The following is a 10,126-nucleotide window of genomic DNA, read 5'->3' on the forward strand; positions in this document are numbered from 1 at the left end:
AGGGGCGACCGGAGGCCTGAGGAGCCGAGGGACCAGCCAAGCGCACCTGCCTCCAAGAGACCCCTCCCACCCACGGGTCACTGCGGGAGGCCGCACGGAGGAGCAGAAAGAGGGACCTAGCCCTTGGGTTTGACTTCTGGACCTGCCCCCTATGTGACTATAGTGGCCTACTTCATACAACAAGGATTAGGCTCCATTTGTATACCTGCTGCCCAAGGTTGACTGAGTAGAAAGGAAATGAATGCCTCCCACCCAGATCTAGGGATGTCCCGATGACCGGCTTTCACACCCCCGGCTGCCCAGGTGCCTCTGGATCAGCTCAGCCATGGAGTCAGCCGACCCGGTCCCATTCTGGACTTTCCACTTTGCCAGTAACAGCAGAGGCCACGCGCCTAGTCATGCCAAATGCGCACTAGGCGCCAGGCATTGTTCTGCTAAATCCTCATGAGCACCGTAGGCTACAGGTGTGGGCACTGCTGTCCTCGTTTTGTGAAATCAACTAAATGCCATGCCAGGTGCCACATGGCAGGTGATGGTGGCGAGTCGGGGGCTCTAAGCCAAGGCCTCGGTTTTCAGTCCTTCGTGCGTGTGGATCTCTAAGCGGAGGCTGCTCAGACTCCATTCTCATGACTTTTTCCCAGGTCTTCCCAAGAACCAGCTGTTCTGTTTCTGGTCACTATCTTCTTCCGGTCATCTGGTTCCGTCCGTACATTCCATGTCATCACTATCTTGCTCGAGGAGGTGGGATCTCCTGCCATGGGAGGTGACCGATTTTTTTGGCTCCAGGGATTGAACCTGGTGGTGCTTAACCACTGAGCAGCATCTCTAGCCTTTTTATGTTTTATTTTGAGACAGGATCTTGCTTTGCTAAGTTGCTTAGGGCTTTATTGAGTTGCTGGGGCTGGCTTTGAACTTGCAACCCTCCTGCCTCCGCTCCTGAGACGCTGGGATGACAAGTGTGTGTCACCTGGACCAGCAAGAGACAATCTAACGCAGTGAAATCCAGACACCATCGGAAAGCTCTAGCTGGAGACTGAGCCTGGCTCTGGTCTGGGCAGGTCTGCTGTAGGTTGGCTGGAGAGAGAAAGAGAACGAGAAGATATTATCCAGGGTTAGGCTAAGACCGGAGCCCCAACAGCAGACCTGCTGCCTCACTCCAGCCCAAGGATGCAAACAGGGAGTCGCGATTTCACCCAGGAGGTGGGGGGTTTACAAAGATGTCTCCTCCCTCCACCTAAAACCAGCACACAGGGACCCTCCAGGGCCCCTGTCCCACGCCCGGGGAGACACTGCCCAGTGAGACTGCAACATAGTCATGGGCTGAGTCCCAGTTTACTCAGGGGTGAGGCATCCAGAGCTCACAGGGTATGGAGGATCAAAGGAAGTGATTCTAAACTGCTGAGCACAAAGTACATGCTGAATAAAAGGCAGGATGAGCCCAGAGCAGGCTGGCCCTGTACCCCATCCCCAGCTTGCACCACTGAAAATGAAACCTGTGCCAAGTCCCCTCCGCACTAGCCTGATGACAGGAAGGGCCACGTTTCCCAGAAGGTGGGTCAAAATGAAACCACTCCAAGTCCAGCTGGGGGGTGCCTGCGCTCCCCCAGCCAGGCAGGGGCGGGATCAGGGAGGAGAGCACCTTTGTCCTCAGGGGGATGGGGGAGCTGAGGCCGGGCGTGGCCCGGCCCCTGCGCAGGTGTCTGGGATGTCAGGTCTCAGCGCTCTCGACTCCAGCCTCCCCTGCCCCTCAGCCCCGAGGGCACCACGTTGTCTATTTTACAGACGAGGAAGCTGAATCCGGAAGAGGCCGGGCACCTTGCCCGTGGCCTCACGGTCAGTAAGAAGCAGGACCCGGGACCTCTCTGCTGCCAGGTCCTAGAACATGCTGCCTTCCGCACGGATTGGAGGCCCACCTCAGTCCTGTCCCCACCCCAGTGCCCAGCGTCCCCAGTGCCCATGGTTCCCCAGGCCAAGGGGAGGCCTTCGATGTCCTCTGTCTTCCCTTCACTGGGCAAACTCCTATGCAGCCTTCAAAACCCAACTCGGCCGTCGCCTGCTCTGGGAAGCACCCTTGAACTCTGCTGCCTCGGCTCACGCTGAAGTCCTGGTGAGGTGGCACGAGGTTTCTGTCCTCCAGACGCGAGGACGAGAGGGCAGGGTCACCTGTCAGAGCACTTACTTTGACAAAGAAAGAGAGAAGGAAACAGTCCTACCCGGAGTGCAGATGGTTGCCTGAGCCAAGGAGGGAGGGGGGGAGAGAGAGGGAGGGGGGGAGAGAGAGAGGGAGGGGGAGAGAGAGAGGGAGGGGGGGAGAGAGAGGGAGGGGGAGAGAGAGAGAGGGAGGGGGAGAGAGAGAGGGAGGGGGGAGAGAGAGGGAGGGGGAGAGAGAGGGAGGGGGAGAGAGAGAGAGGGAGGGGGAGGAGAGAGAGAGAGAGAGGGAGAGGGAGAGGGAGGAGAGGGGAGAGGGATGGAGGGGGAGGGATGGAGAGAGGGAGAGGGATGGAGAGGGGAGGGGGGAGGGGGAGGGATGGAGAGAGGGAGAGGGATGGAGGGGGGAGGGATGGAGAGAGGGAAGAGGGATGGAGAGGGGAGGGGGAGGGGAGAGGGAGGAGAGGGGAGAGGCAGAGAGGAAGGAGAGAAGCGAGTGAGTGAATGAATGAGTGAGGAGCGAGGAGCCCGGGCAGGGAAGTGACGGTGGCCTGGGGAGGTGGCAGGTGCAGGGGTGACTCCTGCCCAGGATGTCTGCTGTTCCAGCCCCTGTGGCCCGGGAGCTGGGGCCACAGGTCCTCGGGAACCTCTGGGCTCCCCGCCTGGTTCTGTCCTGAAGTGGTGGCTGACCTCTGGACCCCCTGAAGCCGACCCGGCCACACCACAGACACCTCTGGGCTCCAGCCCAGAAAAATGAAAGCAAAAGCCGCCGGCACCTCCCTCCCAGGCTTCCTGTCCTCCAGCCACTTTCTTAGAAATCAGCCGCCCAGGCCGCGTGGACTTCCTCCCCCGTCCCAAGTCCTCCTCCTCGCAGGTGCTTGCTGCCAGCAGAGGCAGCAGGGCCAGAGGCTGCAGCTGGAGCTGGGGCAGCCCAGCAAGCTCTGGTCACTCTTCTCCCTGTCCACCGGGACCCAGGGCCTGCTGCAGCCAGGGGCTGCCCGCTGAGCTGCTCAGGGAGGCTGAAGGTTCTGGGTCACCCAATGTGGCCTCAGCCAGGTGGCCCAGGTGGGAGAAGTGGGGAGGGGCCAGGTCCCCGAGGAGCACAAGTGGGGGCAGAGCACGCCAGCCACGGCGGGAACAGCATCCCAGGCGGAGGGAACAGCCTCAGCAGAGGCCTGGAGGCCTCTGGGGCGGACCTGTGCTCTCTCCGTCCTCTGAGGCAGCTTCTGTCTCCTGCAGGCAGAGAAACGGAGGCTCAGAGAAGCCTAGTGCTGTGCAGCTGGAGTGCAGAGACAAAGCAACCAGGCGCCCAGCAGGACACTAAGCAGGACCCCAGATCCTCAGCACGCAGTCCTGCCTGGGCCGGGCCCCAGACTCCATTCTACCCACAGGAATGATCTCGATCCTTGTCCATCCTCAGGAGGAAAAGGAAAGTCCAGAGAGGCCACGCAGCCCTTAGGGCAGAGCTGGGATCCCAGAGTGCCTCCGCCCTCGGCTTGGGCCGTGGCCCTGGGAACACAGGCTGGCATCCTTCTGGGGGCCGGGGACCGCAGGAATGAAACGTGGGTGGCTGGAAGCAGTGGTGTGCTGTGAGCGGCCACTTAGGTCCCAGGGAGATGTCCCACCCAGTGCTCTATAGTCCTGAGGGGCGGTCAGTGACAACACCAGGCCACAGAGGGGCCTGGCCAGATCCGGCCAGTTCTCCGTTGGTCTGTTCAGAGTAGGTGTCTGAATGAAGGCCTGCGGGCAGCCAGTGTGTCCACTGTGCCCAGAAAGTCGAAACCAGCCGAGCCCAGTGACTTGTGCCGTTATCCCAGCTACTCAAGAGGCTGAGGCAAGAGGAACCCAAGTCCAAGGACAGCCTGGGCCACTGAGTTAGACCCTATCTCATATTGTAAAACAAATCGGCCTAGGGTGCGGCTCGGAGGTAGAGTGCCCCGGGACAGTACGGGAAAAGAGAACTGAAAAGAAAGGGCAGGAGACAGCGTTCTGATGCTCCACGTGAGCTCCTGCATCCAGCCAGGCCTGAAGCCCACCTCCTGACTTCCTCCTTCCATCATGCTTAGCTGAACTCTGTTTCTGTCACTTGCAATCCAGAGTCCTGAACAATCAGTTCGCAGAGCAGTGGCGATCAGCATTAGCTGGAACGGAGAGAGAGCATGTGAGATGCAAATGAGACCGTCTAGTGTGGAAAAGCCAAGGGCCTAGGCTGCCGTGAGCGCCTCGCAGGAAAGTCTGGGGAGCAGCCAGAACGCAGCCTTCAAACCTGCACAAGAGAGGATTCAAGGTTGCTCTTAATAACTTGCTTTTTTTTTTTTCCTTGGGCGGGGAAAGTCCACAATATTTTTAAAATTCAGGGATGGGAGTGTGGCTCCGTGGTGGAGCCCCTACTTGCCCAGTACACGCAGGGCTCCGGGTTCAGTCCCCAGGACCCCAGAGAGAAACAAACCAAATTCCTTCCTCCTGGGCCCTACCACTGAGCTGCACCCCAGCCCTTCTGATTTTGAGACAGGGTCTCCCTACGTTGCCCAGGTTGGCCTCAACTTGAGATCCTCCTGCCTCAGCCTCTCGAGTAGCTGAGACTGCAGGTGTGGGCTGCCATGCCTGGCTTAGACTCTCTTATTTCCCACCAAACTGAGTGGAAAGTACAGAGTTCACATTCCCCCTGACCTCCCACCACCTCCCCCCACCCAACACCCGTACAGGTCCACACCGGAATCATCACTACTATCACTATTATCATAGGTGCTAGGGGCCGGACCCAGGGGCACCCACCACATCCCCAGCCCATTTTATTTTTTGAGACAGGGCCTTGCTAAGTTGCTGAGGCTGGCTTTGAACGTGGGATCCTCCAGCCTGGCGTCTCCTGAGCTGCTGGGATCAGAAGTGTGCACCCCCATGCCTGGCTAGACTTTCCAAAAAAAGTTTTTAAAGTACTAATAGTGTCACTAGTAAATACTGTATATATACAGTAAGAGATCGCGTGTGCGTGTGTGTGTGTGTGTGTGTGTGTGTGTGTGTGTGTGCACGGAACCCCCAGCCTGGTTCCTGCAGACACGCATCTGTTTCTTTGGGAGACAAGACACCTCGTTCACTTATTGACAATCTGTGGATCGACCGGGGGCTGCTTTTCCACTGAGCCACACCCCAGCCGCCCGCCCCACCTTTTTGGTGTTTTCCTGGGAGACAGGGTCTTGCTGAGTCCTCGGGGCCTGGCTACGCGGCTGGCTTTGAACCTGCCACCCTCCGCCTCCGCCTCCCGGGTCACTGGGCTCACGGGTGGGCACCTCTGGGCCAGGCAACGCTGTTCTTTATGACCCACTTTGTACCCAGCTGAGGGTCCACATCCTTCCAGGTCACTGGTTGACCAGCTGGGAATCCCCCCCCCCCAGTCCATCAGCGAGAAACCAAGTCCAGGGGGACTGGAAGGGCCCCGCGTTGACCTTGGGCGACCTTCATCCCATCAGCTGTTCCGCCATCCACAGAGCCTTGCTCCGTTTTCATGGATGGGAAAACCAAGGCTCTGAGAGGAGGCCAGAGAGGGGGTGGTCAGGGAGGGGTGGTCAGCATGCATGACACTGGACACACAGGGGACCTGGGGACACAGCTCCAGCCTCCCCTCACGCCTTCTTTGGCCAAACTGCCGCGACTGGGCCGCGTCCCCCTGGTGGGAGACAGCGGGCGCCTCAGCCGCGGGCTCCCTGGCAGGGTGCTCCCGGCACCACGAGGATCAGAGCCTCGTTCCTCCCTCCTGGCCCCGGGGGGCGGGAGGGGCTCGTCCCACTCACAGGAGAGGACACGGAGGCCGGGACACAGACCAGCCCTGGCCCCGGAGGGTCTGGGCCGACGCGGCTCCCGGAGCCGAGCTGGGTCTGGGGCTGTCTGGACTGTCCAGTGCGCCGGCCGTAGCCCGCCCGGCTGGGCGTCTTGGTGACGTGCCACCGGCTCTGGCTCACTCAGACCCGCCCTTCCGTCTTCTGGGGCCTTTGTAAGAAGCCAATCAGCTTCTCGCCGCGGGGTCACGGGTTCGGGATCCCAGATGGGCCCGGCCTTAGGACCCTGAGCAGGGCCAAGGTGGAGTTCAAGATGACAGCGTGGCGTCCATGTTGGGGGTCAAGAGGTGATGGCCCCGCTACAGGGCGGCTTCTGGCCTCCGTACGACAGGGGACAGTCACTCGAGGTCCGCCGTGAGCCGGTGCTGCTGGGGTGCCCAGGACGGGAAGGGACAGCGCTGACTGGCTCAGGGACCTTGTTGTACGGACGCCGAGCCCCAGAACCGTGCCCCTCAAGGCCGGTGCCAGGAGCCACGGTGGACACGAGTGCTGACCACGCCCGTCCTGGTACTCTGTCCATGCTGAGCCGATGGCCTCGGCTGTGGGTTTGGCGAGAGGACAGCAGGCCAGAGAACCAGTCACCCTCAGCGTCATTGTCACCATTGGCCTGTGGCGTGAGACCGGAGGTGGAAAGGCACCACAGCTCGGGGCTGTTCTTTGTGACAGCGTCTGACGTGCGGGTCTTGGGCCAGCTCTGCCCAGCAGTGGCCTGATTTGATTCTTGAAACCACTTTTCTGGTGGATGTGAGGCTGAGCCGTGTGGGATCGCTGGCTTTGGGGCCACCTCCCGGGCACGTGGGCAAGTTCATGGGTTCTGCTTGCCCTCGGTCCACATGAGGGACCTGAGACCCAGAGCCCGCCTCAGACCCGCCTCAGACCCGCCTCAGACCCGCCTCAGACCCGCGTGGCCCAGGGCCTCCCTCCCCCAGCGATAGTCAGGAGCGTCGCGCGGCAGAGCCCGGGAAGAGTCTGTCCCTGACTGTCCTCTCCAGCCCCAGCCTCCGCAGACCCCGCACCCACCGCCCAGCCAGGAGCTCGGGCTGCGGACCACCTGGGGCTGAGGAGGTGACAGTCCCACGGTCATCGCAGCCGCACAGAGATGCTGGGGTCCAGGGCCTGAGTCCTGGCGCCCCACCTGCACCAAGGTGGGCGCTCTCCTCTCTCTGGATCTCCGGGGCCCAGGGGCAGACACCCCGTCTGTGGGCCTGGTTGCTAAGTCGTGCCTGCGGGTGGGCGGGGGCACAGGGTGGGGGCTGGTTCCCTTCCTCTGGGGGCAACACGGGGACCAATTCAGGCCGCTGTGATCACTCATGCGCAGGGTGTCTTCCTGGGGGGGCCGGGGGGCCGGGGGGGCCGGGGGGTGGTTTCTGGGCACCCCTGGTGCCAGCCTGGTCCGGCCCTGCTCCTGGAGGGGCCTCTGACTGACTCTCCCGAGGCGCAGGGCCTGGGCGCAGGGGCGTTTCCAGGTAGTGGGACGCGGGGGGCGGAGGAGGGGCAGCCTGGTCCCCGCGCCCAGCCGCCCGCCAGGCACAGCCGGTCTTCGGGGAAGTCGCCGAGTCGAAGTTCCAGGAAGCGATAACGCTTGTTGAAACCTCTTTCTTGTGGCCTGGTCTCGTCACATGGCTTGGTGGGGACCAACGTCAGGCAGGGCCACAGGTCTAGGCCAGCTCACGCCCCCGCGGCTTCTGCCAGAGACCAGGGAGGGAGGAGCAGGCCGGTCGGAAGGCGGGCACCGGCCACCGCCACATCCCAGACGCCCCCACGGCGGGCTGCACCCCAACAGACCTGCAGAGCTGGCCCACCAGGGTCCCCATCAGCAGAGGGTCAGTGAAGAGGAGGAGCTGCCGCCCAGCCCGGCTCAGGGGATGAGGAGCGAGGGGTTCTCTGCTCGTCCCGAGTCAGGGAATGGCCTTCGACTTCCCAGGACAGGGTTTCCTGACCGTGGACACTGCTGACATTTGGGGTGGCTGACATTCTGCCGTGGGGGCCGGTCCTGTTACCGCTGGACGGTGAGCAGAATCTCTGGCCTCCCCTACCCAGAGCCAGCAGATCCGCCGCATTGTACGGCCAGAAACGTCTGCCGACGTGGCCCATGTCCCCGGGGAGCAGAACTCCGAGGGAGGTTCAGCCCGGCTCCCAGTAGGTGCTCACTGACCTGATGGGAGAGCGTGGCCCACCGCCTGGCATCGGGGGTGCCAAGGGGTTCCTTGGGATGCCCTCAGCCCTTGAATCTGTACAGCACCTTAATTTAAAAAACCGTGTAAATAAGGACGTGCTGGAGCCGGGGCTTGGAGAAAGAGGCTCAGTCAAGGACGAGTGAGTCCAGCTAACAAGGAAAGGCCCCCCTCAGGGGGAGGCCACTGTCTTCACTTCCCACTTGGACCCAGAAGGTGCTGGACCCCCAGGCAGGTGGCTGCAGGATGCTCTCAGGGGACACTGCTGTGTGGCGTGGGTCCTGCCCGTCATCTGGAGCGGCCACACCTGCCCACGGACACGGAGCCTCCGTTTAGTTCCTGCTCTTCAATCTCCGCCTCAGCTGCAGGCCTTGGAACCTGGAGGAATCCACAGACAGAGAGAAAACAGGGCCCGCGGGGCAGAAAGACCTTCAAACACAAGACCAAAAAGAAGATCCTCGGGGAAATAGAAGCTGTCACATCTCTGAAACAAGAACGAGGCGTGTGAAAAGGAACCTTGGGAGTAGGGAGGACGGACTAGGGAGGCGATGGTAGAAACCAACTGCAAGAGACGAGTTAGGAGATGGGTGGAGGAGGCACCCAGAGAGGCCCCAAGAGGGGACACAGGAGAGAAGTGATCAGAGAGTCAGGGGTCACTTCCACAAAATGCCACTTCTGATTCAAAGGAAGTAGAGAACAACAACAAAAAAATGGATGGGAGAAGTGATCAAAGAATCTCTAGATCTCTCCACTCCAAGGTCACGGACTTCCATGTGGGAAAAGCTCGCTAGCTGTTGCATGTTCGTTACTGCTGTGTAACAAGTGGCCCCAGCACTCAGGGATAGGGGAAGGTGAACCCTAACAGTCCCCTCCTGGCTTCCCCCTGCCACGTACATGAGGGCGTGCTTGCCACACACCACTGGACCAAAGGGTCACCACCCAGCGGGTCTCACTGCGTCACGGGCGTCTTCTCTGTCGGGTGCCACAGAGGAGGTCAGGGGTCTCAGGCACAGGAAAGGTTCCCTCGACCTGGCTGGATGAAAATGGGGGCCACGTGGTGAGAGGTGCAGAGAGGAACCCTCAGCCGACAGCCAGCAAGGGGTGACTTGGGACCTCGGTCCTGCAGCCACAAGAAGTACGCTTTGCCAAGACCAAGAGTGACCTCGGAAGTGAGCTTCCCCTCCAAGCCCTTCAGCTGGGACCTGGGCTACAAATTAACCCCTTGATTAAAGCCCCCGAGACTTTGCACCAAACTGCTGACCTGCCAGAGCTCGGAAGGTCCCACGGTGCGCTGTCTTCAGCCCCTGAGATGTGGGCTCCTGACTGAGATAAAGGACACTTCTGTGGTCAGGGGTCTGGGACCGGCTTTCCAGGAGGTTCTGGCCCAGGGTCATGGTCAAGACGTCTGCAGGGGCCGCAGGCATCCTCCGTGGCTTGACTGGAAGGCTGGCCTCCGCGCAGGTTCACCCACCTGGCTGTTGGCTGCGGGCCTCCGCTCTGCACCAGGAAACCCTCTCCACTGGAGCCTCACAGCGTGGTGGCTGGTCTCCCCCGAGTGAGTGGCCCCAGACAGGGCAAGGCGAGGCTGGGATCTAGAGAGACCCCCATCTGCTGGGCGTGGTGGACACACCTGTAACCTCTGCTACTCAGGAGGCTGAGGCTGGAGGATCGCAAGTTCAAGGTCAGCCTGGGCAATTTAGTAGGACCCCAAAATAAAAATGAAAACAAAATAAACAGGGTGGGGTGTAGCTGGGTTTGGTCCCTAGTACCGAAAAAAAAAGCCACCAGACTTTTGTGACTAGCCTTGGGGTCATGCTACTGTGATCACAGTCATCTGCCGAGCCATCCCTTTCTCGCCGAGTGGCCCTCATAACCTTTGTGAGCCTCGGCTTCCATCTGTGAGCGGGGAGACAAGGCCCAGCGGCACCTCGCTCACCTACGGGGCCGGAGGCATCTCTGGATCCACGCCCA

This window comes from Callospermophilus lateralis, chromosome 19, assembly GCF_048772815.1.
Source record: "Callospermophilus lateralis isolate mCalLat2 chromosome 19, mCalLat2.hap1, whole genome shotgun sequence".
In the NCBI taxonomy this organism is placed as follows: Eukaryota; Metazoa; Chordata; class Mammalia; order Rodentia; family Sciuridae; genus Callospermophilus; species Callospermophilus lateralis.